The sequence below is a fragment of the Saccostrea echinata genome, unplaced genomic scaffold (genome assembly GCF_033153115.1).
Source record: "Saccostrea echinata isolate AGI-Se365-2 ecotype Australia unplaced genomic scaffold, CSIRO_AGI_Sech_v1 ptg000033l, whole genome shotgun sequence".
In the NCBI taxonomy this organism is placed as follows: domain Eukaryota; kingdom Metazoa; phylum Mollusca; class Bivalvia; order Ostreida; family Ostreidae; genus Saccostrea; species Saccostrea echinata.
Genome location: NW_026889782.1, coordinates 19155915 through 19169800, shown reverse-complemented (window position 1 = coordinate 19169800; position 13886 = coordinate 19155915). Strand labels below are relative to the sequence as shown.

The window sequence follows — 13886 nt, the reverse complement described above, 5'->3', positions numbered from 1 at the left end:
AAATGAAAAATTTTCCATCTACGGCGACTCGTTTCAATAAAAATTCCGTAAAATGAAAAATTTTCATCTATGGTGACTCATTACAGTCAAATTTCCATAAATTGAAAAAAATGTTGAATCTATGGTGACTCGTTACATAACAAAATTTCATGAGATGAAAAATTCCTTTTATGGTGACTTGTTTCAGTCAAAATTCCATAAAATGAAAAATTTCCAGTGAAAGTTGCATAAAATGAAAAATGTCAAGTTTTTGGTGACTCGTTTCAGTCTGAATTAAATAAAATGAACATTTCGCATCCATGGTGATTCGTTTCAGTCAAATTTCCATAGAATGAGAAATTTCCATCTACGATGACTCCTTCTATCTTAATTAAAGAAAAAGTGGACAATTCGTATTTATGATGACTCGTTTAATTCAAGTCAATATAAATGAAAATCCCAAGGACGAACTTTTCGAGTCCAAATTAAGCAACTAAAAATATAACAAAAAAAAAAAGAATCTTTGGTCACATTTTAAATAAAAATATTTGATTACAGACCTGTTGTACGAGAGCAGACCCTGTTTCATGATATTCAAGACATGGATTCGGACGACGGGACTCCTGCTTCTGCTGATGCCCTATGGGACGGTATCCAGACAGCGTCTAATTCCCAAGATGTGGACTTTGAAGACATTGTCGAGTCCTCGTTCCACGGAGATCAGTCTGTTAGCTGACATGGAGGTCGAAGGTGTTTACGACCCTTTCTCTATGGAGGTGACGGATGCTTCCTTTCACGAAGGGGATTCTCTCATTCGGGACTTGCAATTGGACCCTTTAGATGGACCCGTGCAGTCTGGAGGCGGATGGGACGATTTTGATATTTGGCTCGTCAAGGAGAAGGCTCTCAAAACGATGGGAGTAAGAGAAGCTACGTTCGAGCTGACTTTTAAAGATCGTCTCTTCCGTCAACCACAAAAGATGAAAGAGGTTAAAAATCTTCTAAAAGAGGCTTTCGAGAAGATCATACAACAAGTCAAGAAAGACCTCCGTCCAGGAGACATCGTGAGGTGTCATTCATAACGACGGATTGGACTTGCCAGTGTACGTTCCGTTCCGTCCCATTTAAGACATGAATGCCGAGGCCATGATGAACTGTCTCGAGATCGTTCTCAACAGTAACGAAGACATCCCATTAGATTCCTCTTGTCGAATCGACGTCGGGGCCATTAAGTATCCCCGGGGTGGACGAGGGGTCAAGATATCGACCATATCAAAGATCAAAAAGAAGCTTTCGGTTGTAGAAATACGGAATCTAGACAGGTGTCTCGTTCGAGCCACTCTCGTCGCTCTGGCCAGTGCCTGTAAGGTTCATCCGGTCGAGTTTCAGAGAAGTAAAGCTCTACATCCGACCTACACTGCCGGAGAAATCCTCATCCATTTCGGTCAATGTCCCACGTGGTATTACGACGAATTACGCGATAACAAAAAGGGAGCACAGACACTTTGACCAATCGAGTCTGCATGGCCCTCGATATCAACACTGACGAAGCTCTGACGTATGCCTACCTTCCGCAATTAGAAAATTTTTTCAACGTAAACATCTACGTCGTCAGTGCTCGGATGGGGGATGCTTTTTCGTACGTTAATCCTAACCACGAAGAACGAAAAAAGGTCTTCCTGTACCACGACGACATGGACGGAGCCGAACATTTCCACGCCATCACGAAGATCACGGGTTTCTTTAGTCGTTCCCTGTTCTGCTCCCACTGTCTTAAACCGTACGAGAAAGTTTACAAACACAGCTGTATCAAACACTGCAACGTCTGTCTGACCGACAATTGTACTAAAGTAGAGTCCAGAACCTGTCCGGACTGTCATCGCACCTGTCGTTCAGCCGTCTGCTTTATACGTCATAAATTACCCTCTGAGGGTGGTGACATCCCCTGCGAGGTGATGTACAAATGTCCCGACTGTTGTCGGACGTTTCATTGCTCGGAACGGAAGCGAGAGGACCATCGATGCGGGTATTACACTTGCAAGTCCTGTCATCAGTACGTGGAGGCCGAACATTTATGTTATGCCAGAATGCACCCGTCCTCGTCTGCAGATCAGCGTCGATACATTTTCGCCGACATCGAAGCTTCACAGAAAGACGAACGCCTGCAATGTGAATTGGGGTACGCCCCCCGACCGATGGTCGCTTGTCCGCGATGTCGAGACCAAACGTGTAGTGAGTGTCGCCTCTGTCAGCACTGTCAGAAGTCTCACTGCGGTCAAGCCAGACATTCGTTTGTGTTAGCCGTGTGTCAGACTGCCTGTTCGAAATGCGAACAGGAGGAACTGACTTCCGACAGCACGTGCTCCCATTGAGGCGATCGGTGTGGGACCTGCTCCAAGGTCGACAGGAAATACGTGTCTCCACCCTGTCCCGGTAAGTGTGGAGGTCGAGAACGCGTGTTTTAAGACACTCTACGATCTGGGAGTTTGGATGTTCAGCGAAAAACACAAGGGATTCACAGTCTTCTTCAACAATCTGTCTTATGACGGACAGTTTCTCCTACAGTACCTGGTTTCACAAACCCTTCGTCCTTCATTTGTCATCTATCGAGGAAGTAAGATTCAGATGTTCAACGTCAGCGTATGAACATCAGAGTTTAGATTCATTCAATTTTCTGCCCATGGCGTTGGCCAAACTCCCAAAAGCTTTTCAACTGGAACCCTGAAAAAGGGTTATTTTCCACATTTTTTCACGAGTCTGACCAATTTAAACTACGTGGGGCCTTATCCTCCCGCCGAGACATACGGTCCCGATGCCATATCGGTGGAAGACAGACGAGATATCTATGCATGGTACGACGCAAAAACTACCAGTGGAGCTGTGTTTGATTTCCAGACAGAAATGCTCGAGTACTGTCGCAGTGACGTCGACATCCTCCGGCGAGCCTGTTTGAAATTTAAGCATCTCCCGTGGGAAGCAACGTCCGGAGACGACGGACGAGGCGTCTTGCACCATCGCTTCACTCTGCATGGACGTTTTCAAGACTAAGTTTTTATCGGAGGACTGGAAAGTTCTCGTCAAGGAAAACGAAGAGGAGCATTGGTTGCCCGAACGTCGACTCGATGGTAAGGTAGAAGTTCAGTACCGCGGACGGTGGATTCCGAGGGAAGAGTTCGGATTGGAAATCAAACAAGAAATGTTTGTAACCTCCCCATTGCTCGCCCTCCTCCATACGGCTACCACTCTCGCGTCAATTACAGTAAGAAATCTATCGCTTGGTAAGAGTGGATTCGGCATACCGCACGCGTCGAGGGGCGAAGTTTAGACATTCGACATGGTCTCAAGTCGTAGTTCTCTGGGAACACGACTTTGATGCTCTGTTGAAATCGAACGCTGCGTTTAAGGCTTTCGTCGACCGAATCGATCTGGTCGATCGTCTAGATCCCCGTGATAGTCTCATGGGCGGACGTACCAACGGATGCGTTCTGTAAAAACGGGCTGTGAGGGGTACCAAAATCCTCTACGTGGATTTCACGTCCCATTACCCCTTTGTGAACAAGACGTGTCGTTATCCGGTTGGACACCCGGAGATCATTACTCGAGACATTACTGATCTGTCTTCTTATTTCGGACTGGCTAAAGTCAAAGTGTTGCCTCCTCGGGGTCTCTTTCATCCGGTGTTGGGTTATGGAGGGTAAATTAACATTTCCTCTCTGTCAAACGTGCGTGGAACGTCAGCAGCAAGAACCTTGTACCTGTACCTAGACCCAGAGGGCTTGAACGGGGACATACTGCACACCCGAACTCGAAAAAGCCATCGAAAAGGGGTACAAAATCAGCACGATTTACGAAGTGTATCACTGGGACGAAACGACGATATACGACCCCGAAACGCAGACCGGTGGATTATTTGCCTCTTATATCAACCTGTTCTTGAAAATAAAACAAGAGGCTAGTGGGAGACCTTCGTGGGTCAAGACCGAGGAAGACCTGGATCGGTGCATTGAAATGTACGAGCGGAGAGAGGGTATACGTCTCGACCCTCACAAAGTCGAGTATAATGCAGGTCTCCGTAGTCTGGCTAAATTACTATAAAACAGTTTCTGGGGAAAATTCGGACAGCGGTTGAACTTGACGAAAACACAATTTCTTCACGACAGCCAGGCTCACATACTGTTTTAACAGATGGTAGATCCCACCGTGGAGATTGTGGACTTTCAAATCGTCAACGAGAACCTCATGCTTTCCACCAAACGTGTGTCTGAGGAGCTTTGTCTCCCGGGTCATAAGAACGTGTTTCTGGCCTCTTTCACTACCTGTTGGGCACGATTAAAACTTTACGAGTTGCTGGACCGATTACAGTCTCGCGTGTTGTACTGGGACACGGATTCCATGATTTTTACTTCTTCAAAAGGAGAGTGGGAACCCCCCGTCGGCGATTATCTTCACGAACGAGCTCGACGACGGAGACTATATCACGGAACTCGTGTGTAACGGGCCAAAAAATTACGCTTATCAGACACACGAAGGCAAACGGATCTGAAAGGTCTTTTCCTTGAATTACGGAAACGCACAAATACTCCACCTGGAGAGCATGAGACACGCCATATTCAATAGAGACGATCCTCACGTGGGGACCTATCATACCATCAATCTGAACAAGATCTGTCGTGAGAAAGTGCATTCCGAGCTTTACTCCAGAGAAGAACTCAAACAATATTCTTCCGTCTACACGAAATGCGTCGTCCAGTCGGATCTCACTACCTTGCCATACGGCCATTGATAACAAAGACATTTTATTTTAAAAACAGGTTTAATTAGAAAATGTGTATGAATTAAACAAGAAAAACTATCATGTCAATAAAAATTTAAAATTTAATCTGTCTTTTTCTTCTGTTGGGGAGATGTGCGCATGCCCGGAGGTGACTTCCTTTTTAGGGGTCTGGCATAAATGAGTCCGGATCCGGTCTGGTGGTCTTCGGGTGTCACAAGGGGCTTGGGTTCGATCTGAGGGTCTCTTTCGATGGGAGCCTCGGTATTCGTTCCTTGGTCTCGGACCTCTTTACGTTCATTCTGTCTGAGTTTCATCTGATCGTGTGTCGTCTTTTTGACAAGAACGTATTCTTCTGCCATCTTCTTTCCAATGTGGTTTAAGAATCAGGGATATGACTTCCGGGTGTCTCTTCAGTAATTTTTTGATGTCCGTGTTGTCGATGTTACGGTCGGCGAGAGACTGAAGGAGAGACTTGTGCGTCTTCAGTTTTGTACAGTTGTAAGTCGATACGGTCGGGTGACCCAGATATAGATTCAAGGCTATTTCCCGGAAGGCTTTTAACTGTTCTTCCGTGGCCATTCCCACCAACTCTTTCATTTGTTGGGGATCCGCGGAATAGAGAGATTTAAAAAAGAGATCGTGGCGCTTGGTTCTTTGCGACATGACGTAATGACGAAAGTCGAGGAAAGTACAAAGTATATATTGAGGTTGAAAGACGATGGTGTCTCCCTCTTCTGGCAAGACGTAGGTACGCAGTCGTCGGTCCTCTGGACAGCAATTGGTCAGATCCAGCAAAATGTAACCGCAGTGACGACGCACGGCCTTGGTATAGGCGTTCATCCAAAATTTGGACCGTCCCGTAAACACTTGACTCCCAAATGTGATGATCTGACGATTGAAGAAAGTCATAATACATCATCATGAACATTAAAGCATAAAATTTTTTTAAAAAATCTAAATTGTTTACACATAAAGAAATTCCTACAAGTGTACAATACAATTAATTTAAAATTATGCTCGTCGTAGTCTTCCTGCAATTGTCCGAAACTCGTAAAATTCGCATTGGTCGACACTGACGAACCAGTAGGCGACCCAATGCGACCCCTTCTTTTCGATGGGATCCGTGTTGCACACGTAGGCCGAAGGAAATCGACACACGCGTTCGGGTAGTATGTTGGAAGCATAGATTCCTCGATTGATTGATTGGTTGTACGTTGTTTTACGTCCCATTCGAGAATTTTTCACTCATATAGAGACGTCACCATATACCGGTAAAGGGCTTCAAATTTTGACCTTTACTCGGCACTCAGGGCCATTGAGCAGTGAGGGATCTTTAGCGTGCCAACGCCTGCCGTGACACGGGGCCTCGGTTTTTAAGGTCTCATCCGAAGGACCCGCAACTTTCACTTCAAAGTGCCGAGCGCATGGCGAAGGAACAGTTGCTACCCATTTTTTATCGACTTAGGTCAGTCGCGGCTGAGATTCGAACTCGCGACCTCCCGATCACGAAGCGAGCGCTCTACCGACTGAGCTACAGTGAACGGTTAGATTCCTCGAAAATAAGGTCTTAATTTGGCCTCTTTCACTACCTGTTGGGCCTAGAGACTCGACGATTTTCAACACTTGAATGGCGTCCATGTTCTCAGATTTGTCGAACTTCGCGGGTCTGGTCGATCATCAAAAGTCCGGGACACTCGCATTAGGCCAAGGCGCAGACGGTTTCCGTTGTCGCTTCGGAGAAATCGAGCTTACACTCCCACGTTTCCCTGATGAACGAGGTTTATAAACCCTTCTCCCAAGTCGTTAGGGACGAGGTCGAATGCGTAGATTGCATATCCTTTGGAAAACTGGTCCCGATCGATGATCAATCAGTCGTCTTTGTACCATTTTTCGCTCGATTGGTAGAGGTTACAGAGTGCAGTAACGTAATTCCTATTTTTGCCAAAGTCCAGTCTCTTGGGTCACACTGGGACGGGTTCCCCGTTGACGGTCACTAAAATTTCGGAGAGTATGAAGTGTTCAAAATTGAAGGGATTTGCAGTGTAACTTCCGTTGTCGGCCGACTGTTTGACAAAGGTGACAAACATTTTAGACGATTGTTTTCCGTTCCATACGTCGTCCCAGTAAAATTCGCTCGTCTTTTCCGGGATGGTGGCCATCTTAACGTCCGTTTTCACGTAGTTGTATCGGGCGGGTGTCTTGTTGATGGTCTCGGCATGGTTCAGTAAGACGGCGCTATCCACTCTGATCTAACACGCCTTGAAGACGGCATCTAAAATATTGACCTTGTAACTGGGACTGGATTCGGCACTCGTCACGACGAATTCGTTGCGGGAACGAAACAGTCTTAGCTGTAAGTCTACGCCGTTGATGAGATACTTGTCCAAGTAAAAACAGTCCAAGGACAGAGATCCTTCTAAATCGAAGGTGCGGGACAATTGCGTAAAAACGTAACGAGACGAAGTCCCTGGTTTCTTTCTCCGGAGGCATTGGCGTCTTCTACACCTTCTTGATCGGGATAATACAGCTGCGTCTGAGGCTGTGATTTGCTGGCCGCCGGACCGTTGGACAGGAGGACTTTCAAGTAAGTTTTCCAAGGATAGTTGTTGGCATTCTGAGTGAGGCAGAGGTAGGTTGACGATCCCGGTCTTTTCTGAACAGGCCAGGGCCGTGCCGTCGGATTTGGTGATCTTGGCTTTTAAGTATAGTCGACTTCTCAGATCGAGATACCCCTTTCCGCTTCCGGGGATGGCAAATTCGAGCGGAGCGTCGTCGGCGTCGAAGGACGAAATGGGACGAGTTTCCGAAAAGTATATCTTTTGAAGAGCCACTTGATTGGGAGGATCGGTGAAAAGAGAGAGTTCGCATGGTTCTGCCGTACTAGTGTTGACGTCGCTCAGGAAAGATATGAATGCTAAAAAATGGGTTTTCCGTCGGGATGAGAGTTAGGCTTGCCTTTTCCTTTTTGTTTTTTCTTAAGATTCTTTTTCTTTGGTGGGTTCTGTCTCTTCGTCGGGACACGTCTTTTCCCTTTGAAAGTCAAGGAACCACTAATGTCCTTTTTCCGGGGTTTCTTTTTTATAGACTTCTTGTAAGGGCATGTCCGGTTCGTCGTTACGCATGGTTTCTTTCAGATCCGACAGGGCTCTTTCTCGCTCGGCTGCGACGGGAGTGACTTGTGTGATTTCCGATCTCGGGGAAGCAACACGTTTCACGGGAATCATGTAGGCTCTTCTTCGATTCAAGATGCCAACCCCTTTCTGACCTGTCTTTCTAATCGTCGGAATGAAGTTTTCTCCCCTCTCGGTGTGTCTAAACTGTTCCCACAATGAAGGATGCGAAGCGTACGTCGGCCCAGACATGCCCTAACAAAAAAATACTATAGTAAACTATAGTTAACTATAGTTTACTGTAGTTAACTATAGTAAATCAAAGTTCCAAAGTTTTTACTATAGTAAATCAAAGTTCCAAAGTTTTTACTTCAGTAAATCAAAGTTCCAAAGTTTTTACTATAGTTAATTAAAGTTTCAATGTTTTCCCTTTACTTACTCACATTTTCAATTTTTTTTCTTTAGTTTAAGAACTTATGTATTTTTATTAATTTTTTGTTTATTATTTAGCCGTTTTGGGGGAGGGGGAATTTATGGGGTTGGTTGGAGCTGGTTTTTGTTGTACATCTTTATTTAAATATACAAAGTAGTTAATTCAAATGCAATATTTTCATTTATAAATTAAAAAACATACATGTTTACTGAAGTTGATAAAGCAGATATTTTAAATGTAAATGACACAATTTTTTTTTATAATATAATATTATTTCTGCATAAATAAGACTTACGTTTCATCTGCATAACATTAAAATTAAATACATTGAAATAAATATTGCTTATTTATCGGCGCAAGCGACAACTTTTACATTAAAATTCATATCTTGTACATTATTCTTTTAGGGAAGGGATCGGGTTTTCAAAATGTTCTCTAAAGTTTTATGAATCTTAAACTTGAAATATCATAAGATGTAAAGAATGGGAATCAAAAACATAATTCCACGGGATTTATCGTACTTAATCAAAGTTTCAAAGTTTTCACTATAGTAAATCAAAGTTTCAAAGTTTTAACTATAGTAAATCAAAGTTTCAAAGTTTTAACTATAGTAAATCAAAGTTCCAAAGTTTTCACTATAGTAAATCAAAGTTCCAAAGTTTTTACTATAGTAAATCAAAGTTCCAAAGTTTTCACTATAGTAAATGGAAGTTCCAAAGATTTTATTTAAGTAAATCAAAGTTCCAAAGTTTTCACTATAGTAAATCAAAGTTCCAAAGTTTTTACTATAGTAAATCAAAGTTTCAAAGTTTTAACTATAGTAAATCAAAGTTCCAAAGTTTTCACTATAGTAAATCAAAGTTCCAAAGTTTTTACTATAGTAAATCAAAGTTCCAAAGTTTTCAGTATAGTAAATGGAAGTTCCAAAGATTTTACTTAAGTAAATCAAAGTTCCAAAGTTTTCACTATAGTAAATCAAAGTTTCAAAGTTTTTACTATAGTAAATCAAAGTTACAAAGTTTTTACTTTGGTACTATAGTTAACTATAGTAAACTATAGTTAACTATAGTTTACTATAGTATTTTTTTGTTAGGGTGATCAGAGATGACGAAATACTAGCGGCACCGTGGACTCTCCAGTCAAGAATGAGACGTCTGCGTCTTATATGTCCTTTATATACACGTGAATGTTTCTGAGATCATTGGAGCGTAAAGGGATCCTATAAGGACGAAAAAAATCACGTTGTTAGCGTCCTTCAAGACGATGCGTCTCAGAAGAGGTTTTTGACTTCCTCCCACGACGCTGTCATCGCAGACCGAACAGTAGACGAAAATTTCCTTGTCGGACGTTTTCCCGAGTTTGCTGTTTCTGAACTCGGTCAATTGCACAGTCCAATTGCCCGTCAAAGGTAAGGGTCTTGGTAAACGCACTCGAATGTTTTTCGGTCGATTGTCGGGATGAACGGTGGCACTGTACGTCGACTTGAGAACCATACGCATAGACATCTCGAAGGAAAGTGATACGATGGGAAGAGATCATCTCTCTTTTACATCGCTTTTTGGAATCCAACTGTTGAAGTTCTTGGGCCATCCCAACCATCTCACCAGAACTTTTTCTTTACCCCGAATCTTGCGTTTACGTAGAATCCTGTCGATTCTCCAGATCGTCTGTTCGTCTTTGATCACTTTCTGTAGTTCGCTCGCATAAAAAGTACCTTGGATCGGATCGTCTGCCAGGTCCTTCAGTTTGTAGATGGGGATGCCCTGAGACACGAATCGATCACGAATCACAAAGATTTCCTCGGTGTAGGTCTGGTCGTAATCCAGCTGAAAGGGACGCCGCAAGTGCGTAATTCGGACTTGATCTCCCACTTTGAACGTGTATGGTAAACGTTCTTTCGTCTTGGACGCTTTCTTCACTCGAGGAACCCGAGTGTCTCTTAGACGACGAACCAGGTAGGTATCTAGTCTCACTTCGTCTTCGTTTTCCTTGGTCACGGAAGCCGTTGTGCGACCTTTCAGCGATCGGTTAGGGGCTGTGGTTGATGGATCGAACTACGTCCTGTAAGACGTCCAGGTACTTTTATTTTTGTAAGTGTGTAAAATATCGATACAGACGTTTTTTCAAGGTCTGAATGTACCTCTCGGTAATGTTGGCTTTGGTCTCGTTCAAGGCATAAAAAATCTTGATCCCTTGGTCACTGAGATACTGTTGAAGAAATCGGTTATAAAATTCCGATCCCTTATCGGTTCTTATGGCTCGGAGAAGTCTCGGTCCAGTGAAGACGTCCTTAAACGCCTCAATCACAGATTTGGCTTTTCGGTCTTTTAATGGCCGGACCCATAGAAAGCGAGAAAAGACGTCGACAATCACGAGGAGGAATTTAATGTCATCGTTGTATTCGGACAAGGTCTGAACGTCCGCCAGGTCAGCTTCCCACTCGCAGCTCGGTTAAGGCTGCATAAAGGGGGCGGGGCTTAAACTACACGGGAAATGCTTACTGTGACATCACACAAAAATAGCAATTCCTCACAATAGCAGAAAATGAAATAATATGCTATTTTAAACTGCATATGAGTAATGAACTACATCAAAACTTACCACTGCATTCATTTTTATCTCCATTTAAATCCCACAGAGCAAGATATAAACAAGTCACTGATCGCAATGCACTTGTCGACATGACGTCATCATGGTAAAATTTGACGCATTTTATGTGCAGTGAGAGGCGGATCAAGTATTTTTTTAACAGTGAAAAATGCATTTTATTATTAAAGAGAATATTATTTGCTAATGTTAGGTAGACCATTAATACAAATCTGAAACCATTGTTTATTGCCATCATTTAAAGCTATTGAGGGAATGTTTTGAATTAATTCTACCGTGTTTTCTGTACAGGGTTTACATGTTTCACGCCGAGGTGCCTCATTAAATCACGTTTTCGCGAGGGCATACAGTTTATAGATCTTGAACATTTTTAAGATATACATAAAGGAAACTTTCCTTAACTTGAAAAGTGCTGCTGCTTTCCTGAAATCGAGAGCATAACTTAATAAATACATAAAATACATGGTAAAGGTCACACATATTTCGACTAGAGCTAAATAACTTGAAATTTAAACTAATAAAATGCGAATTCTATTTAAAGCAGCAGTACTTTCCATAAACTACAATATATATAGAATCAATTTATTGCTTAAATTTTTAAGTTGAACTAGGGTATGCCCTTGCGATATTGAAATTTGTTCATGACCTACATACAGTACACATTACATACATTTATCATGTGACTGTCAAATAACGTGACCAAACCAAATTCAATACAGAGCAGGGTATACAATGTTATTTCAATTAATATCAAATTCATGTGATAATCTAGTAGCTTTACAAAAATGAATTCGGTTTAAAAAGGTATGTATTTATGCACGTTCATATTCCGTTGATTTCCTCGTAGTACGCCTTAACATTGCTGCGCTGTTAGTCTATACCTTGAACCACGACCCTTCTCCTCTTAAACCCCTTTCTACGTACTTTATTTTGTAGCGAATAGGCGTTCTGGTTCTGTAGAAAATTTTTGATTTTACTCATGCCGATATTAAATTTACCCCTCTTGTTTCACCACCTGATAAAGTTTAGAGGGTCCCGTAAAAGAACCGGGATGTCGGGGATCGTACCATATTTTTTTTCAAATACTCTTCCATGTCCACACGTCCTGGCGTTGAACGTTTGTATGTCGATATGTCATGCACACATCCGCTCTTATATCCTCAGTTATATACAAATACAAAAAAGATAAGTATCACATTTTAAATATATTTATTAACACATTATTTTTTAATAAAAAGAAAATTACAAACTATAGCCTGTTACCCGTCTCACTACTAAGGTCGATCTCTGCCAATACGGCTCGGAGCACTTTAAGTGTCCTTGATCAGTTTATTCGGATTCTTGACGAACAACTTAGAGAAAAAAAGTCAGAATGGACATACAAGAAATATTTTAAATTTAAATGTCAATGATAGCTTTTTTTCACCGGAAATTATTTCTGGGGCGTACATTCCTTTCCTGTTAATTTCGTTCTTTCCGTCGGACACCATCTGAACGTATTGACAATTCTTGGACCAACGGAGATGTTCTTGGTAGGCATCGTCGATGGGTTTTTGTTGGGTCCTTTCAAGGATCTTGGCCAGTCCCAAAATGTTGCAAACCGAGAGGCAAAAGTGACATATTCTGGATACTGCCAGAGTTGGTGTTGAGGGGGAGGTTGTGGTGGAATGTTCTTGATCTGTCTGATCACATTTCGGGAACTGTTTGACACATCTTCATTCTCTTGATAACGCCAGGCAAAGTTGGCACTAGAATCCCAAGACGTGGAGGGTTGAGCCTCTAGTGACGAATAATCGTTCCAAGAATGTTCGGTACAGGAATCCGTCTCCACGAAATTTACTGCACTACCTAGGGAAGAAGTCATCTTGTTATCTCAAACCTCGTGTGTAAAATGATGACGAGGTGGGAAGCGTTCCTCATTTATACTTTCTCCTGTCACACATAATTGATTTCCATAGCGATACTTCATTGTTTGTTGAAAGAGTCACAGGACTTTCTTTTTGTTTATGGATAACAAAGAAGAAGATCCGTTTTGACGTCATCGTTTTCTTTTTTTTTTCAAGGATTCGTTTATTGTTGTAATGACATTGTTTATTGTTTATGTTATAATGGCCCTGTTTGTATATTGACGTCACTCCTATAAGGTAGACATGATCTTTTTTTTTTTACGGAGTGGACGAGAACAATAGATCTCATTGTTCGTGATTTCACGGTTCATACTTTCACGTCATGGAATTTCCTCGGCGTCCTCTATTGTTCTATAAATGAAGACGATTCACACATCGGGCTTCATTCTCCAGTCAACTTTTACTCAGATCTTGTCAGACTTACGTTTATCCGTAGCCTTTGAAAATGGACGTTATGTCAAAGTCTCCATTAGGCAAAACGAAGTTCGATTGGACATGCGAGAGTATATAGTCGGAGAGAAAAAAAATCATACCTACCAAAAAAGGGATATCTTTGAAATTACATCAAATCAAATCTCTGTCAAATATCATGGAATATGTACTAGAAGCCTTAAAACAAAACCAAGAGAGGAAATGGCACCTGGGATGCAATGTTTACGTCTCCGTCAGAGAAAACAATCCCTGTGTCGACATACGTCAATACTAGAAACCACCTCAGACAGATGAGTCTGTTCCAACAGAAAAGGTTTTATGTCTTCGACCACAGGGTTTCGAACACTTCATGCCTCGATGGGAAAACATCCTGAACTCCATACCAGAATTGGAAAAATTCGTGCCCTGTTACGAACAGAATGATCATCTGAATCAAATTGGAATGTCGAAGAGCCCCGCCTGTAATCCCGACGGATGGGAAAATTGGTGAATTCCGGACACCCCTTATCGATACAAAAGACAATTTTCAGTTCAAGACATTGATTTGAAATGTTCAAAATTAGATTCACGAACAGTGATGTATGAGATTACTGTAAATTCATATTGATTTATCTCTGTAATAAAATTGATGAATGAGATTACTG

General features: G+C 42.2%; 1 pseudogene; it reads left to right on the top strand.

Moving 5' to 3' along the window:
• The first annotated feature begins 547 nt into the window (after positions 1 to 547).
• On the top strand, positions 548 to 2351 carry LOC133198233 (uncharacterized; annotated as a pseudogene).
• The last annotated feature ends 11535 nt before the right edge of the window (positions 2352 to 13886 follow it).